The 20,071-nt window shown below is 43.7% G+C and overlaps 1 protein-coding gene across 2 annotated transcripts in view; it reads right to left on the bottom strand.

The window, feature by feature from the left end:
• The window catches only part of HECW2 (HECT, C2 and WW domain containing E3 ubiquitin protein ligase 2), a 174,813-nt gene that overhangs the window by 136,381 nt on the left and 18,361 nt on the right, over nt 1-20,071 (bottom strand). The gene's annotated exons all lie outside the window — the stretch shown is intronic.

The following is a 20,071-nucleotide window of genomic DNA, read 5'->3' as shown; positions in this document are numbered from 1 at the left end:
TTTCATTATACTTCCCCAGAGGAACTGAAGTGAACATTTCTCTCTTCTTCTTTAATCAGAAGAGGTCTGAATGAATGGAAACAGAAATCTTTACTGGAAGTGTTGGTCTCTTTCTTCTTCTACAAGTTTGTCTAAGTGGCAGTGAAAAAGCTTTAAAACTTTGGTTTCCAAGCAAATGCCTCTCTAGGTGGCCTTGCCCTTGACATGGTCAATAAGTTTGGCAGCCAAAGTTACGCTTCATGTTATCTAAACTACGGGTAGTGAACATGGTGCCCTCTAGACTTTTATAGACTACAGTTCTCATAATACCTTATCACTGGCTATGCCAGGTGGGGCTGGTGGGAGTTGTAGTCCACAACATTTGGATGGTACCGCTTTGGCTATCCCTAAGGTAAGCAAGAATCATGAGTTAAATTGACTCCATGGGTTACTGGTTTGAAAAACTGTACAATTGGAGCAGATCTTTGGTGCATATGTCAATGGCCAAACTCAACAGAATAAGCAAGAGGGTCTTTATAAGGCTGGCTCGTCACATTTTGAAGTCAATCAAGCAATACACATTACCTTCTACACAGCATAAACACCCTAATCCTAGCAAGACCATGAAATCCAGAGTCTAAAATTAGCCACCATTGCTTTACATAAAATGACATGCATGTTAAACTTGCCTGCAGCTGTCATGCATGTTATTCACAACTAGCAGCTTCTTCAGCCACTAAAACATGCAGCCTGGGTTCAATGAGTTATTTAGCTGCTGGTCAATTTAGTCTTGCTTATTATTGGTGATTAACCCAACTCATGAATATGGCAAAATAATATTACAAAACGTGGCAGCAGTGGGTGCGGCTACAGCAAGCTTAGTTTATACTGCACAGTGCTATAATTACACCATTTTTAAAATACAAAAAATAGGGTTGGTGCTAACAGCCAGGATTGTTAAAATTAGAAGAAAGATCTACAGAGAATCAGCGATGGCCATCTCTTAGAGAACTCATAAGGCTGAGGCCACATTTGGAACTGAGCTGGCTTTCATTCATCACTTACAAAAAGCAAAACTTGTCCATGTGTCATTTAAAAGCAGGTGCAAAACAACATTAGCAAGACTGCAAAACTGACCTGTCTTGCACTAATGATGCATTTTCTTTCCTGGCAAACCTAAGGTCTGGGAATGCAAGATAAAAGTGGAGACAGAATCACAAAAGCAGATTTCAGAATTTAGAAATCAGTGACTCAGCCAAGGGTACTTCTAGGCAGTTGCACAAAACTCTCACACATTTAGGTAGATGCTGGTATATGTCCTTTGCACATTAGGAGTGCACCTTTATAAACCTCTGCAAAGAAAGTGGCCACATTGCAAAGAAAAAAAACCACACACAAGTTGAAGCAGAGGTCAGCAACCTAAGGCCCATGGGCCGGAAGCGGCCCATGAGGGTCGCTTAACTGGCCCATGAGCCGCCCCCGAACTGAGCCACCCGCTCGGCGAGTCCCCATGTGCTGCGCTAAACCAGCACAGTGCAGCGCGGGGACTCTCTTCCGCGGCTCCGGAAATCGCTTCTGCGCATGCCCAGATGCCGAAAATCGCGTCTGCACATGTCCATGGCACTGGAAATCGTTTCTGCACATGCCCAGATGCTGAAAATCGCTTCTGTGCAGGCACGATTTCCAGCGTCTGGGCATGCAAAGAAGCGATTTCCAGCTCCGCGGACATGCACAGACGCAATTTCCAGTGTCGCGCTGCGCCGGCCTGGCCCACGGAGGATCTCCGCAGGAGTGATCCGGCCCATGCCCAGTAAGCCTTGCCAAACCCTGCTCTTGAGCAAGAAATCCACCACAAACACACACACACCTAAAAAAAAACTTTATTCAGTGATAGAAAACTACAATGGGAACAGCAGGACAACACTAGATAGTGGCATCGTGTAACCTCCTCACAAAATTTTGTGAAAAATAAATCAAGACAATTGCTCAACACACTCCTATACTGTTCTGCACAGTGTCATGCTATAAAAAGAAGGATCCCTATTGAAGGAACTGTCGTTTAACTATGAGCGAAGAAGGCTATGGAAAAGATACTCAAGAGCTTTAACAAATTCTCACTGTAACATAATAGCGGGGACAATTTTCCTCTCAGGGCCAACAGAAGTCAGCTTGTGTTTACTGTAACTGGTCATTTCACTTTCAGTAGATTTTACAAACAACCGACCCTGAATTTTGACCTCCAGCCACCTTGCTAAAAAAGAAAAAATCTCCTCTTTAATTTCCATTTCGCAAATAGGGAACTGAATTGCCCCATGGCCATCCCAAAATATGTTAAGCGAGTCGCAGGCCAAATGCTGCATTCACTGCGCTATGCTAGCTGACTCTGGAGTTGACTCATTAGCAGGCATTCATAGGGGAAGAGGTGGCGCAAGGGAATGAAAGCTGGAGAAAAAAACCCACACTGCATAGTTTGGCACCAGCACAGAGAACCGTGCAACAGAGCTGGCATCCACAGCAATAGGAACACCTGCCAACCCAAGAGAGGTCAGAACACTCGCAAACAGAAATAGAAGGAAGGTTATGTGAAAGACAAATTAATTAACAATTAGAAATGTGTTAACAAAACCCTCTCAGTGGCAAGGAAGATCATTATGCAGAGGAAACAGCATTCCAATTAAAAGATGGGAAGCCCTCCATTATGACGATGTACACCATGAAAAATTAAACATCGCTGGATCCACTCTCTCAATAGAGGCAGTGATCTCAACTGTGACAAGAGAATCCCTATTTAAGCCTCCATCAAGCAATCTGATCACAGTAAGCCAAATGAAACCATTTAAATGGATCTCAAATGCAGGAGGGAGGAGTATGTATGTATCTGTCTGTCCTGCAGCATTTCTAGTTCTAAAGCTACATCTATACCACTCGCTCGAAACCAGCAGGAAATCCAAGGAGAGGTCACAGCGGACATTATACTTCAAACCAGATATAGCGATTGCTCTGCCCATTAGGCAGCACTGTTGAGGCTCCTACCATAGCTAATCTAAGGGCAATGAGGGCTGCTTCTCTTCCCCGCTAAAAAAAAACCCCAAAGTGATCAATAAATATACATTTTAATATAAAAATGAAGTGGTACTGGAGAAAAACTGACTCTTACTCATGATAGCACACCAATTTACTGTACTTATGCCAGAAGCATTTTAAATGTAATGACTCTTCATCCGAAGCAGTGAAGCAGCATGGAAAAAAAATAACAATTTAGCCATTGTATACTAAAGTTTATGAATATTCAAATTGCATTCAAAACATATTGTGTTTGCACATATGGGTGTATGCATGTATAAGATATTGTATCCAGTAGTGTTATTTAGCTGAATGTTTATTTGATTCAGAAAAGCCTTCTATGCGTGGAAAGCAGAAAAAGACAATTTTTGCAAATTCCTTCTCCCCACCCCACCCCTCAATGCCTCTAGCACATCCTACATTATTCTAAAGATTTTCCCAACCCTATGGAGATTTTCAGGGGGTGGGGGCAGTAATCTTGAGTGGGGAGACAGCAAACTTTCCTGCCCTTCTACTCATGGAAGCCTTTGCTGGACCAGAGTGTCTTCCTTCAGTGGAAGAAGCCAACTGAATACAAATTGCCATAATCTGGCATATTCAATGCAATAATCTATTAAAACGTAGTTTGAAACTTCCATTAGTGTTTACAGTTCTCAGAATTTGGGGAAACTAAAAGTGTGCTGATTCTTTCTTTTGTAACTTCTTCTATTTCTATTACTATAAAAAGAATAAATACCTATGTAGGTCACCACCGTTTCTAGGGATGCAATTTATGTGTAATCTTGAATCTGCCTACAATGTGTAAGAAAGATGTGTTTTCTATCATGGGATAGTCCATACTGAGTTCAACCTAAAGCAATAGATGTACCTTCTTTAGCTACAAGTTTTGGATACCAAATGCTTGAGCCTACTGCTCGAGTCACTCTGTTCAAATGCAAATTCTCACTTGTGCAGCAGGATTCGATTTAATTTTATTCTCTGTAATTAGAATTTGAGAGAAACACAGCTATTGCATTTGCTAAGTAGAGCACAACTGTGAAGGAGTCTTCAACTTCAGATAATTGGAAAGGAGGGTGTAAATAGGTTTAGAACCACACAGAGCAAATAAAGATGTTGGAAACCACAGCAGGAAGTTAAAGGAAGATACCCAGAAGGACTTTCAGAGTATCTTCCATCCCTAAGGGACAGAGGTTCTGTTCAGTTAGCCCTTAAAAACCAAGTCAGAGGTCAAATATAAATGTATCTTGTATGTCCTGTATGGGATCCTGAGAAAAGTGCAGTCCATAAACCATGCTTACAAGCCAACAGTTTGAATGTGTGCAGGGACATTGCAGGCCAACCTTGTTTTGTGGGAACTGGGTTTGCCAGCAGCGAGTCTCTCTCTTCCACTCACAAACGCAGAGTAGTGTTTGAACATTCAAACCAAAGTAAACTCCAAAGAGTGTATATGGAATACAGAATGATTTTCCAAACCTGATCCCAGAAATAAGATACTACAAAAGACTATAGGCTGACAGCCTAGGTATATATAGGGAGTGCTTTTGCATGGGAGCTATAAATAGGAAATGCTGTGATCTCCAGCAAGAGACTTTGAAATATGCAATTTGATATGAGACTTAAGGGGGGCTATCAATCCTCCATCAATATCTTCACAAGTTCTTTCTTCCACATCAATAGGTTGTTGGCCTCTTAAGACTTTGAATAAGTATTATCATACTGTTTATATGCATTTTCGCATTTTACAAACTGTCCACTTAATCCTGTCAATCTTTATTACCCCCATTTATCTTCTTCAAGGTGAGTAATCCTCATATTTTCAAGGACTGTCTTCAGATGGAACATTTCAAATGCATCTAACCAGCAGGAGTCACTGCAATTGATTTAATGTTGTTGTCGTTTAGTCGTGTCCGACTCTTCGTGACCCCATGGACCAGAGCACGCCAGGCACTCCTGTCTTGCACTGCCTCCCGCAGTTTGGTCAGACTCATGTTCGTAGCTTCGAGAACACTGTCCAACCATCTCGTCCTCTGTCGGAGCAAGTTCAAAACCTGTCCTAAGTTCCTGAACACACATAATGGCCTCATTCAGACACAACACTGAACTAAGGTTTAGCACAGGCATCCCCAAACTGCGGCCCTCAGATGTTTTGGCCTACAACTCCCATGATCCCTAGCTAACAGGACCAGTGGTCGGGGAAGATGGGAATTGTAGTCCAAAACATCTGGAGGGCTGAAGTTTGGGGATGCCTGGTAGCATTACTTGAATGTGTGTTGGGTTTATATCCTCCTGCCTCCTCTCACCTAGCTCTGAGACTGTTAATTTTTGTAAAAGAAAGAAAGAAAGAGAAAGAAAGACTCAAAAAGTATTCCAGCAATTCAAGCAAAGGACGAAAAATTAGTTTTATTATTGTGCTTTAATCTAATCAGATGAACCAGAAGTTGCTACAAACCTTGCTGGGATCTACTGCACTCAGGAGTTCCCAATTGTAGGTCATCTGCAATTGCAATCCTATGATTCTATCACTGCCAAAGCTGACTTTGCAGCCAGCAGCAATCAGGAGATTAGCAATGGCTGCAAACCCCAATGAGATCAGCCCTGCCCACCTGTTGAAGTGACCTGCAATGGTGGGGACCCCAGGATCGTGCATGCTGCCTGGATACTACTCTGCACTGCTAGTTTAAGGAAATAAGCCAACTTCGTGGTTTATGATCCTTTCTTGCTCCCCCAAATCATGTTTAATATTAACCACACTGCCCAATTCAGATGATCGTTCCAGGCTTCATAAACCGTATTTTTGTAGTAACTGTAGAACCTGTATTTCATTGGAAGGAACTTGGGAGGCATTTTTATGAGGATACTTAGTCCATCCTACACCAAGTACTGGGGATGCAGGTGGCGCTGTGGTGTAATCCACAGAGCCTAGGTCTTGCCAATCAGAAGCTCGGCGGTTCGAATCCCAGCGAAGGAGTAAGCTCCTGTTGCTCGGTCCCTGCTCCTGCCAACATAGCAGGTCAAAAGCACATCAAAGTGCAAGTAGATAAATAGGTACCGCTCTGGCGGGAAGGTAAACGGTGTTTCCGTGCGCTGCTCTGGTTCACCAGAAGCAGCTTAGTCATGCTGGCCACATAACCTGGAAAAACTGTCTGAAGACAAACATCAGCTCCCTCGGCCAGTAAAGTGAGATGAGCGCCGCAACCCAAGAGTTGTTAAGGTTAATCTTACATTAACCTTGTTTTAGATTATTTCAATGCATTGTGGTGGGGTGTGTCTGAGCTCCCATACCCAGGCATTCATTGGGGGGAAGGGTGTTTTCCAAATGAATAGTGTTCCTTTCTAAGCTTCAGCTACACATCTAGAGGTCAGGAACAGGTGCCATATTTGTGCGATCCTGCCCCACATATTGAAAGTACATCTAAAATAGGCTAATGGTAAGAATAGTTATTGTGGTTGATTAAGGCTGCAAACTAGAAGTCAAGGGCAGTGCAATACAACACAAGCCTAATTAAGACTGATCATGCTCAGTGGCCACAGAATGCTGACTGGAGGGTTCTTTGGAGGTAGAGTGTCTGGAATCCTGAACGGGAACACTTAACGCTGCAACAATTTGTTGCAGGTCCCACTAATCATTTCTGTGTTTTGAGATTTCCACCCCCGCTCCATTTGCCAGCCTCATTTTCTAGTTCAAGAAAGCAGTTCAGTGTTACAGAATCAAATTAAATTACTACTGATTTCTCCAGGCTTTATGGTCTTCGCTGGAAAGTTAACATGTCAGAGAAACAAATTCCCTCTGGCTTGATGGTTTATTATCTAAAAGAGAGGAGGAAAGAAGCAGAAATGGATTGGAGGAAATGGCAGCTACTGGTACCAACCATGCAATCAGGTCATGAAATCAAGTACAACAGCTTGTCTTGGATCAAACTAGACAAAAGTTCTTCAGGCAAAATCCAGTATAAATAACAAAACAAATACGAGCATCCAACTAGTGGGTATACTGGGAAGTGGGGGGGGGGGGCTACATTAAAGTATGTCTACTTAATACATACCATTATTAATACTACTTAATTACTTATATGGTAAATATACAGAGGGTGTTCTTGCGGCTGTGAGATTCCAGATGGTATAAATCGCTACAGGGATGCTCAGTCCCTGCCAAAAAAAAAAGTGGGTTTTCCCTGGCTTCATTATATAGAACATTGCTGCTATAACATTCAGCTTTGGTACTAACAGCATCTTTTGTGCTCACTTATTTCCAGGAGGGCTACTATCCAAATGACACATGTGACCAGTCTTCCTTTCCCCCCACCCCCACCCCAAGGAAAGAAAATGACAGAGAATGACGCACATTAAGGATGGCATGTCTAATTTAAAATTTAAAAATAAAAAAAATCCCAATGTGCTGTCTTAAACAGAACAAATTCAATTCCTAACTGCAGGAAATGGGTCATTCCAGTTATTAAGTTTATTGTGTTTACTACCCATTATGGAATGAAATCCTTACTCTGCTTTGTTCTCGAATTATGTAGCCTTCTCCTGCTGTGGCTAGTAAATCATTCATAAGTCTGCATTAGTGAGTAAGAAATAAATTATTAGTAACAATGTGCTGAGAAGCCTTGATGCAGTGGATGTGAAATCTTTTGCAGAACAGTGGTGTGGTCATATATAATATTTTTCCTGCTTAAATAATACATAAACATGGAGTGGTACAGAACAGATCTATTCTGAAGAAAGGGACTCTGCATTAATAAGTAGTGGAGTCATTTATTCTTACAGCTCCCTGTTCTGTGAATTAAATATTGAACACATACGCAAATTAATAAGCATATAGCCAGATTTTTATTCTCTTTTTAGAGCAGTGATGATATAAATTTAAGTAATGTCATATTTCTTTTGAAGACCATGTTCTATTTAGCAATAGGTAACTGTACCTACTGGGGGGGGAGGAATCACAAAATTCAGGGACTTGGGTCAGATACAATACTAAACAAACAATAATGCACAAACGTCAGCCAAGTCTCAGGTTAATACTAACCAGAGTTTGTCAAATCAAAACTCGGGGTCCTCTGGTTATCTCTGCTTAATGTAAAGTAACAAATGATTTGAGAGCAAGTCAAGCTTATTGTTACTTATTTATTAATTTACCACATTTAGATACAACCATCTTTTCTTCCTCTAAGGCAGGCATCCCCAACCTGCGGCCCTCCAGATGTTTTGGCCTACAACTCCCATGATCCCTAGCTAACAGGACCAGTGGCCAGGGATGATGGGAATTGTAGTCCAAAACATCTGGAGGGCCGAAGGTTGGGGGTGCCTGCTCTAAGGAGCTCAAGGGTTGCCCCCCCCTCCGTTTTTCTCCTCAAAACAACTCTATGAGTGAGAGGGAATGACTGGCCGAAAGCCACCCACTGAGCTTCAAGGCTTTGTGGGGATTCAAACCCTGCTCTCCCAAATTAATAGTTCACAGTGGCTCTTCAAACGAAGGCCTTCAAACGTAGAGCCCTTTGCAGGAGTTCCTTCAGGGTAAACTGAGTGGGGGCTATGTTCAGGAATTCTAATGAAAGCATGTGAGGGGGAAGGGCAGAATCTATTGCTACCCACACTCGGTCTACCCAAAATGAACACCCACAAAATGCAATTGCTGCACAAGTACAATGTAACCAAAAGCAGGGGCAGAGGAAGGGGGTGTGGTGGGTGCGGACCACTCCAGGTGTCACAACTGAGGGGGGTGACAAAATGCCGGGCGGCACTCGCTGCGGGGCCTGCAGTGCACCCGAGCCACGCATCTCTCCTGGGAGTGACATGGTAGCTTGGGTACCCGCAGGCTCCACGCTGCCCAAACTGTCCACCCGCTGCCTCCCCCTCAGCTGTAGGGCGGCTGAGTGGGAGGAAGCAGGCAAACTCTGGAGGCCGTGCGGTGCGCCCTGCCCCTGTGGGCGGCTTGCCCTGCCACTGGGTGCACCACTCCAGGCGCCTGAGTGACTGCCTCCGCTGCTGACCAAAAGCACACTTTTTGCTTTTGATCAAATGAGTAGACACAGACTGTCACTGGGCAGATTTTTCCTTGGGTGCTGCACACACACGTGGTGTGTGCGTTTTGATGCACTGCTCTTCTTTCAATCTCCCACCCCTCGCCCCTGCAAACACACCCAATATCCAGATAGAAAACATTATATTTGAGTTGCAGCCACTCTGTAATAAACTCAGCCACAATGATCATGAGATTAAACAATCTATTAAGAATTTCTTTCTAAAGGAAACTTATGGTCGGTTTATTAACACGGCGTACATCTGCGGGGAAGAGCTTTCGGCAACGCGCAGAGTAATTGCTTGTGAGAGCGCGTTTCCCTTGGAAACCTATTCCCCCTTCCCTTCTAAAGGTTACATCCCGTGTCATTTCCCAAAAGTAATTAGCAATTCATAAACTGTGTTCATACATGCTAAAGATTATTCAGAGTAATCTACAGAACAAAGAAAAGAACAAGAACAAAACCATTGCCCATTTCGAAAACCTGCTGAATGTTTCCCCAGGTTTCGGTAAAGGCAGAGAAAAAGATTATCATCTTAAAGCCCTACCACGAGCTGCTTAAAGAAACTTACATGACAGACTGCTGCGTAACAATTCAGATTAATGGTTTAGTAATACACACTCCAACCATCCACATTCACCAAGGAATGGTGAAACACTCTCTCTTTTGTCTTTGAATAGTTTCTATAAATCTTGCCCGTGTACATAATACGTGTAAATGCATTTCTTAAGGTTTCACCTCTCCCAGATCTCTAGCAGTGGGTGCCTCTTCTTGAATACAGTGCACAATACTGTAAAAGAAGAAGTGGGCAACTCCTCTTCCTATCCAGGCCCAGGGACATATTTGCATAGGAGCAAACAGTTGCCACATACTGCGGGAAAGTGGGAAGAGACTGGGCCATAGGTAGGGGCCAGACCCTTTCCCCTCTTTCTGACAACCCCTTTCCTGTTTTTCCCTTCCTGGGCACCCGTATGGAATTATGTCAAGGGCTGCAGGCTGCCCACTTGTGACGTAAAAGGAAATGCGTGGCCATGCTTCCCTTCCACCCCACTCTCTAGCATCAGAACCAAGGTATTACAATAACATAAGGACACCTCTATTTGCACCAGCAGACCTTCCAAGTGTCCCTATTTTCCAGGGACAGTCCCAGATTTGCAGAATCTGGTTTGATCCCACAATGTCCTGCTTTTCTTTAGGACCGTCCCCATTTTCATCGGAAAAATGTTGGAGAGTATGGAGTTATGAGACCCCTTACCCAAAGAGACAAGTACTGGTAACTATACAACCTTTAGAAGACATCTGAAGGCAGCCCTGTATAGAGAAGGGTTGTGGGTTTTTTTATGTTTAATGTTTTGTTATGTTTTTATGTATGTTGGAAGCTGCCCAGAGTAGCTGGGGCAACCCAGTCAGATGGACAGGGTATAAATAAAAAATAAATAAAAATAATAATTATTAATTATTACTATTATTATTGTTAGTATGGAATAGGACGTCCCTATTTTCCTCGAACTGTTGGAGGGTATGCATCAGTGAAAGTCAGAGGGTTAGGTTGGCCCAAGAAGCCAGCTTGAGTATTCTCCCAAGACAACAAATGAACGCCCATAATCCAAGATGAGACCGAAAAAACCACTTTGAAAATGACCCAAACAAAACACATCCCATCCATTCTGACTGTTGGAAATTCCCCTTGTCTGTTTGAGGATGTGACAAATTCTTAATGGTAGCTGCCCGAGTGTTAACAACCTCCTTGTGGTGACAGATGTAGGTTGGGTGGCACCTGGTAAGATCAAATATAAGCTTTATGCTCACTTTCCAAATTCAGCCTATGGAAAGTACTGAAGCCAAGCCTTAAGATTAAAACAAAAATGTTAGCGGAGACGGCTGGCTGGCTGCCACAGTGTGTTGGAGGAGAGTTGGGCTATGAGGAGGTGCTCGGGCAGTGATTCTTCAGTGAGAAGACAGCATGTCCCCATTTTCAGCTGTGAAACGTTGAACGATATCTCAAGCTATATTAAGCTTTCTGGTTTGGAGGCTCTTTGGTTCCAGAGGGTACAAAGCACAGTGACAAACCCCTCTGGCTTTTATGGTTGCCTGTTTGGTCCAACTTTGGGTTTCGTCCTCTTTTTTGCTTTTCCGAATATGGCAACCCTAAGCAACGTGAAAAGGTGGGGAAAGAAGAGTAAGGATCAAAGACTGACAAACTAGAATGAAGGGATAGGAAATTGGGGCACAGCATCTTCTAGTTATGTGTTTATTTAGCTTTCAGTATCTCAAGACTCATCAAAAGCTTCCAAATATATAGGCAAGCCTGTGTGGTTTTTGAAATCCAGTCAAAGATAGCAGCAATGGCTAGAATGTCTTCCAGTGATCTACTCACATAACTATTTATTTATAAGTGTGAAAATAAATAAATAAATAAAATCATTTCCAAAATAATAGTATTAAAACAGGCCAACCTAAATTCCACACAAACTAAACAGTACTAGCAATTAAAAAAAAATACATGCCAATGTACCTCACCCTTCCCCAAAAGCCTGAGCAAAAGAAGTACACATTCTGCCATTACTTAGGGTGAATAAACAGCTCTTATTCTTCATTCCATTTTAATCTTGGCAGTGCCAGATCTAGTTTGAGCTGATTTGGGGATAAGGTTGCTTAAAGAAATGCTGAGCAAGTCTTATCAGATCTCCACTTTCCTGTAGAGTTTTCATGTGCCTCAAGACTGCATGGTATTTTCTTTTCCAGTGGAAACTTAGAAATAAGTGTGCCCTCAATTCACAGCCCTGCCAATTAAATTAGCCCTAAATAATCAAAGGACTGGCTGTATGTGTTTGCTGATATCCCAACCACTCTCTACTGGTGAGTCCTAATTATGGATGAAATTTGCTTCAGTCTGCATTTAAAGGCAAATTATCAAATTAATACTTGAACAATACGAGAACAAAAACACAGTCACTCTTCAAAAATCACGCTTCCCAAAATCATTTAGTAAATAAGCATCAAACCTCTTGAAATTAAATCAGAGATCTCAAATTTTGCAATTCAATTACTTTATTTTGCAATTCAAATACTTTATTCCTTTCTAAAAGACCTAATTCTCAGTCCAATCCTACAAATGGTTACCTGAAAGCAGGTCCCACAGCAATTGATTTTGTCAATGCAACTGATTTTCTAATACACATGGAATTGTAGGAATGTTTAAATGCAAGTAGATAAATAGGAACCGCTACAGCGGGAAGGTAAACGGCGTTTCCATGTGCTGCTCTGGTTTGCCAGAAGCGGCTTTGTCATGCTGGCCACATGACCTGGAAGCTATACGCCGGCTCCCTCGGCCACTAATGCGAGATGAGCGTGCAACCCCAGAGTCGGTCACGACTGGACCTAATGGTCAGGGGTCCCGTTACCTTTTTATATAATATAGCAGAGTTAAACGATTCCTTGTCTTAGTTTACACAGCAGCAAGCAGATTGCTAACTCGTTTGAGTCCTTTTAATAATTATGCCTTCTACCTTCCTGCCTTCTTGGATGATAATCCCTTTTGTCCCTCTTAAAGAAAAATACACATGAATCTGAATGATAATAACATAAACTACTGTCAGATTCATTGAGTACATACTTAGGTTACATAACATTCAACTATAATACATATTACTAAAGGTAAAGGGGCCCCTGACCATCAGGTCCAGTCGTGTCCGACTCTGGGGTTGCGGCGCTCATCTCGCTCTATAGGCCGAGGGAGCCGGCGTTTGTCCGCAGACAGCTTCCGAGTCATGTGACCAGCATGACAAAGCCGCTTCTGGTGAACCAGAGCAGCGCACGAAAACGCCATTTTCCTTCCCGCCGGAGCGGTCCCTATTTATCTACTTGCACTTTGATGTGCTTTCGAACTGCTAGGTGGGCAGGAGCTGGGACCGAACAACAGGAGCTCACCCCATTGCAGGGATTCGAACCGCCGACCTTCTGATCAGCAAGCCCTAGACTCTGTGGTTTAACCCACAGCGCCACCTGGGTCCTATAATACATATTAGTGAGTCCTAAAAAGACTCCATCAGAACATTTACTACTTAACACTCCTATCAGCAGCAGACCAACTGACCAACTGACTGTCACATAGAGACAGTTAGCCCTCTCTTAGAATGTTGGATTTGACTGACATACGGTATCCCACAGGAATTGTGTCCTTAGTGTTTCATTTATATGTCTAAGGTTTGTGATGCACTGCTTTTTACTCACTGCAAACAGCATAGGGGGTGAAAGCGTGTTCTCCTTCATGGAGAGCACGTGTTGCAGTGGGGGCAACCAAGACATCCCTCTGTTGCTGGGCGGGTTAGTATGGATGGCCACGAATCTGATTGGGCACCTCATTAGTCGCTGGGGAGAATCTGATGTGGCAATGTTTGAGCGACTGATGAGGGGCTATTTATTCCCTGCGCGCAGCGTTGAGCTTCCTCTTTTCGCTGTGCGCATCGAATCACCCGCCCACCCTCCCTATATTTAGGGTTGGCCGCATTGACCTTGCTATGCCTGTCATGGGGTCGTCTGCTTTGGGGCAGGGGCCTGGTAGGAATTTTGCCATTTGGCTGATTCGCTGGTACCATTTGGTTTTTGCCTACTGCGTAGCAAATCGTCACAACTTGTAAGTTTGCGGTTAGGCATTGGTTAATTTTGGTTGGTGGAGAGGGTATGGTTGGCTGTGCTGGCCCCTCCAATAATGCTGCTGCAAGGCTATACCGTTAAAGGAATCCAGGGGCTCGCCATGCTTTTGTGCGAACCCCTGGCAAGGGGCAAGGGCCAAGCAAGAGCCCCTGGGAGCATTTGGGGAGAGGTGAGAGCATGGCGCCCAGCTCTATGCTCTCCCCAAAAATGTTTTCCCTTACTGACTTTTGTCAGTTCTGTTCCTACCTCTAAGTGGGAACAGATACCGGTAGTCGCTAACCAATGCCTAAGCAACCACTCACATGCTGTAATCAATAAAGTTGTGGCCAAAATTATGCCAAAAAACAAAAATCTGTGTGAATTGTGTCAAATCCAGCAATCACTTAGCTCAATACTAAGCTCAAGTATTTTCAAGAAGTATTAACTACAGAAGTTTTTTTAGTACTTTAAGCTTCTTGAAAGGTGGCATACTTCTAAAGAGCCTGCATTAAGCTTGCAAATAAAATTAAGTATTTTATTAATCTTCTCAGAAATCCAACGCTCAAAGCACCAGTCACAGAAAGGGCTTGATATCAGTGCTGTACAATATGCCATTAGATGAGGGCTCTGTGAGATGGCTTAGGAGAAAGATATGGGTATAGAAATATCTTATTCTTCTTGGGATATACTGTGGAAGAAGCCACATTTCAGCCACCTTGAAATTGACTTTCAAGAAGTCCATTTCAGCAGCGCTTAGGAAATCCTCTCTTAACTTGGTTGACAGACGACACCTCACCATACCTGCCGAGTCTCCCTCTGAAAAATGCGGGATCAGCGGTGGCACAGCACCGGAAGTTGCATAGAAGCAACTTCCGGGGCCGCTCTGACCATGTGTGGGCACCAGAAATAGGGCAGAATGGCACCGGAAGTCACTTCTACGCATGCCCGGCCAGGCCCGTCCTAGCCATAGAGGCTAGTGGCGCGGAGAACCACGGCGCCGGGCGCTGGAAGGGCGCCAAGTGAGCGCAGGGTTCTGGTGATCTGACCAGGACTGCGCTCCACGAGCTGAGAGGATGCGCCGCGTCTCTCTCCTTCTCCGAGGACTCCGCGCTGCGCCTCCTTCTCGTTTCCCCAGCACTGGGTTCCACTCAGTCGAACTTCGCCACCAGGGCGCGAACAGTGCCCAAGCAGCTCTTGCTGGTCCCGCGGTGCGCGCGCTGGTGGCGAAGCTTGACTGAGCGGAACCCAGCGCTGGGGAAACGAGAAGGAGGCGCAGCGCGGAGTCCTCGGAGGTGGCCTCCCGCTGCTGCCGCGGTCCGCTTGGCACTCCCTTTGAGAGGCTCTGGAGGGGGGCGATGGAGGGACCTTAGCGCCAGGGCGCTGGATGGGCTTAAGACGGCCCTGTGCCCGGCGGCCATCTTGGTGGTGGCCGCATGGTGACAGCCGCCGCCATGCGGCCACCACCAAGATGGCCACCGGGCATGCGTAGAAGCGACTTCCGATGCTGCCCTTCTGTATCTGTCTTTTGGGATCATGCCACTTTTCAACACATGGCCAAAATCACCAATCCAGTTCTTCCCAAAAAAAACAACCTTGGCATTACAGCCCCCAAAACTGTTTACAGACTGCAATAAATCCTCTTTCTACTGGTTAGAGCCAGGATGACAATGACGGGGCGATCATAGATGTCCTATATTGTTCGGTACTCAAACTGTAATAAACATTTCTTTAAAAATTGAGAAGGCAATATTCCATGCTTAGCAAGGGCCACCATACATAATTATGGTACCACTACAAATGCTCTTCCACTTGCCGGTACTGAACAATTCAGAGTGATAATCAAAACACAACCTATAAAGCACAAAGGCACTTCATTCAAAATACTATGTATAAGTTGGCCATCCTTATATTCACTCCTGAGTCAATTCAGTCTGAATGAATAGCACTATACAATGTGAAAGGATTTAAATCAGGCCTGTGTGTATGTTTAGGCAATATATGCAAAATGTTGATATTTTGCTTGTGTGTAATTTCAAAAGAATCAGAACCAAGCTGCTAAGTTAAGACTCATTCATGCACTGTTGGTTTCTGAAACATGCCCCTTTTTATATAAAAACATAGGATTAGCCAAAGCCTTGGTTAATCCATAAAAAAACAGGTCCTGAAATCTTTTCAGCTGGAGAAATGAAACACCTTGAATTTTATAGGAATGATTATCAGGGGCAGGGCGGGAGAAGGTGAAGGCGTAAATATATAAGGGAGTGCTCAAAAATAAAGAAACAACCTTGCTTTTTCAACAAATTTTCTCAGGAAGGTCAGTAATGCAATTCCCTCTATTTGTGATGCTCTGGCTGTAAGTGTTGTTGCTTATGTTGCCAAAGCAGCAACAACCACACACCAGAATGGTGCATGCTCTAGTTATCTCCTGCTTGGACTACTGCAATGCGCTCTACGTGGGGCTACCTTTGAAGGTGACTCGGAAACTACAATTTATCCAGAATGCGGCAGCTAGACTGGTGACTTGGAGTGGCTTTCGAGACCATATAACACCGGTCCTGAGAGATCTGCATTGGCTCTCAGTACATTTCCGAGCACAATTCAGAGTGTTGGTGCTGACCTTTAAAGCCCTAAACTGCCTCAGCCCAGTATACCTGAAGGAGCATCTCCACCTCCATTGTTCTGCCTGGACACTGAGGTCAAGCACCGAGGGCCTTCTGGCGGTTCTCTCACTGCAAGAAGTGAGTGTCATGTGACAAAGACACATGAGAGGAGAAAGCAGCAAAGCAGGCTGGGAAGTGCTGGGAATGCACACACATTCGGGCCTACTAAAGTTATTCAGGCCTACCGGTAACTGCTAACTGTTGAGTCACTCTGACACCTTATAAGTAGCAGCCATTTTCTTTCTGTGTGCCCAGTAAGATTTCAGTCAGAGTTGTGTTAGTATGGAACAGAGTCTGTACTCAGCATGTGATCTCTTAAACGTTTTTTGAACTATGTTATGAAGATGTTTATTTAAAACTTAGTAAACTTCATTGCTTCAATGAAGAACTCTGCGTCATTAATTAACTCTGCTTGAAAGTGAGGTTACAGGGAACCAAGCAGAGGGGGACTTCTCGGTAGTGGCGCCCGCCCTGTGGAACACCCTGCCAGCAGATGTCTTTTAAAAGTAAGATACAGTGGTGCCTCGCTTAACGAATGCCCTGCTTAACGAAATTTCCGCTTAACGAAAGGATTTTTCGAGCGGAGGTTGCCTCGCTAGACAAATTCGTTTTATGAAAAATTCGTCTAGCGAAACGCGGTTTCCCATAGGAATGCATTGAAATTCAATTAATGCGTTCCTATGGGCAAAAAAATGCAAAAAAAATTCAATGCATTCCTATGGGATTCACTAGACCTGTGGAACGAATTAAATTCATCTAGCACGGCACCACTGTAGTTGCTTATTGCCCTGACATCTGAAGGCGGTCCTGTTTAAGGAAGTTTTTAATGTTTGATGCTGTGTTGTATTTTTAATATTCGGTTGGAAGCCACCCAGAGTGGCTGGGAAAACCCAGCCAGATGGGCGGGGTATAAATAAAAAATTACAGTGGTACCTCGGGTTGCAGACATTTCAGGTTACAGACTCCACTAACCCGGAAGTAGTACCTCGGGTTGAGAACTTTATCTCCGGGTGAGAACGGAAATCACACGATGGCGGTGCGGTGGCAGCAGGAGGCCCCATTAGCTAAAGTGGTACCTCAGGTTAAGAACAGTTTCAGGTTAAGAACAGACCTCGGGAATGAATTGAGTTCTTAACCCAAGGTACCACTGTAGTAGTAGTAGTATCTCAAGGTTTGCAAAAGTAGAAAATACTTTTTGTTTCTAAAATAAATAAAAATTCCAAATTATACATGAGCAAACTCTTAAATAGGAGTATTGGTATCAGTCTTCAATCTTTTTAAAGAGATGAGCCATGTATATTCTGAAGTGATGCGACTGTGCCACATGCCCACCTCCACAATCTGAGCAAGAAGTTAAGGCAAGCACTCTGCTGCTTTAAATTTGAGTATATACCACCTGACAGCAATAATGACTATGACATTAGTCATAAGCACCTATTGATTACCTATACTGTATGCCAAAACTTGGATGGGATTTCCTTTGCAAAATGATAAATAGTGACTGCCCTAGAAACCCTAACAGTATGCAACAAATCTTATCAGAGCAAAATGAATTATTTCTGCCTAGACGGCATTCATATCATCTAAATGAACAATGATTCAAATGTTCAGTTGCATAGTGATTCATCTCTCATTATAAAAAAGAAAATTAATAATAATAATAATAAATTTTATTTATACCCCGGTCCCCGGCCAAAACCAGGCTCAGAGCGGCTAACATCACATATATAACATATTAACAGAAAATCAGGCAATCAATTAAAATACATCCTAAAATCAAATCAGAATCAAAGTGAAATCCAATCAGATGGCAACCGACAATAGAAGCCCCATTGTCCTACAAATAATTATTCCCCTATATCTCTTCCAAATGGTTGGGAACCCGTGTCTCCCCCCCCCCCCCAATATGTTGCCAAAGTACAACTCCCCTCATCCCTGACCATTAGCTATGCTGGCAAGGGACGTTGGGAGCTGGAAAGCTACAAGTCCCCTATGCCTGCCAAAACATATAGGAATACTTGGATGTGTTATGATATCATCATGACTAACTGTCATGGACTGGTTGGATGCAGAAGAATGGTGGGAGGAACCAGCTGGGGAACCACCAAGTGAACAAGGCTCAGAGCCCAGGAAGTGGTAATGAGACAAGGATGAGTGGTCAGAGGGAGAAGAGGAACTGTTGGACGCTGAAGGGGTAACAGGGCTTAGTGAGCTGGGGGAGTCTGTGGCAGAGAGAATTCCAGAAGCAGAGGCAGAAGCAGAAGCCCATGAGTGGGACGAAGAAGGCCAAAAGGCACAGGTAAGTCAGGGTGGTGAAGAGTCACGGGTGTCTCCCCCTCCTCCTGCAACAAGCTCTTCTCTCCCCACCTGTCTCTCATAACCAGAAGAGGACTGAAACAGGCAGAGCAGCAAAAGGCTGCATGCAGCCACAGTCTCCAACTGCATGGGGAAAGCCCTGAAGAGGAGGGAACTTTGACAGCTGTGGAGAGGCATGGACTTTCAGTCTCAGCAACTGATTCATGGGCTAAGTCCTACTGGGGATGAGTTATTATGCATACTTGTGATTATTAGGCACTCAGCCAAGTCTGTGAAGATCATGTTTTTGCTAATACAGTGTGATCTACTGCTGGCTCGCCCTTTGACAGAGACAATAGTGGAAGAGAGAGAGACAAAGATAAGGAAGTCTAACACACAATGGTAAAAGTTTACATGGTTCTGTAATTTCAGCAGCAAGTCCCATGTCACACATATTGTCTAGTTCTTCCCTTAGTTCTAACAAGGTTAAATGTATGAGAACTGTAAATGGGGAATTGTAATTATCCAGGAATGGAAATTTCTGAAGTCACATTCAAATAAAGCATTAAGTGGACGAGAAATATAACATTTGGATACAATTTGTGTTGGTCACTTATATGGAAGGAGGGGTGGGCGGCAGAAGGGAAATGACCCACAAGGCTAACTCACTGACTAATTTAAAATTTTCAAATTATAACTGGTAACAAAATGTGGTTTGAAAGTGGTTTGTAGTTTTAAAATTATCAAGTAGCATGGATGTTCACCAAGCTGCACACACCATAAACAAGAACACAAAATGCATCTCTTTTTAAGGACTCATTTCTGGATACAACCCAATGGTTAATTTTCCACTTCCTAGTAAAACAAAGTGCTTTCAAGGTCAACCAGAAAACGGAGCCAACTGTTCTTATCTTAGTCACCGGCACCAACACGAATTGTAGACTGAATATTTTTAACTTGGCACTGAAAGCACCGTACTGTTTCTAGCAGACCACAAAATATATTACAATGGAGACAACCTAACAGGATACTCCCAAGCTTTTTGGGGGGATGGTGTGGTGACTTAACTATTCTTCTTTGGCGATCACTCGTAGCCGAATAAGATTGTCTTCCATAAACACGATTTTAACAATGGGTCCGTAAGTGACTCTGGAGGCCAATAAAGATGCACCCTTAGGCTCTCACTTGGAGAAGGAAGAAACAAGGGAGGATTAAGAAAGACAACAACTATCAGTGACAACTCTGAAGAAAAAATTCAGGCAAAAGTATTCATTCCCATGTGCCTCATGAAGACCACTTCTTAATGGTTTGGAAGTGGCAGAATCTTCCCTTTGCATAAAACAGGGGTATAGTAAGGTGCAGATAGGAACTGAAAGAGCAAACACCAAGCTACACACAATGGGATTGAAAGGAGAA

Source organism: Zootoca vivipara, chromosome 1 (genome assembly GCF_965207765.1).
Source record: "Zootoca vivipara chromosome 1, rZooViv2.hap1.1, whole genome shotgun sequence".
NCBI classification, from domain to species: domain Eukaryota; kingdom Metazoa; phylum Chordata; class Lepidosauria; order Squamata; family Lacertidae; genus Zootoca; species Zootoca vivipara.
Note: the sequence above shows the minus strand (reverse complement) of the source record. Positions and strands in the feature narration are given on the sequence as shown.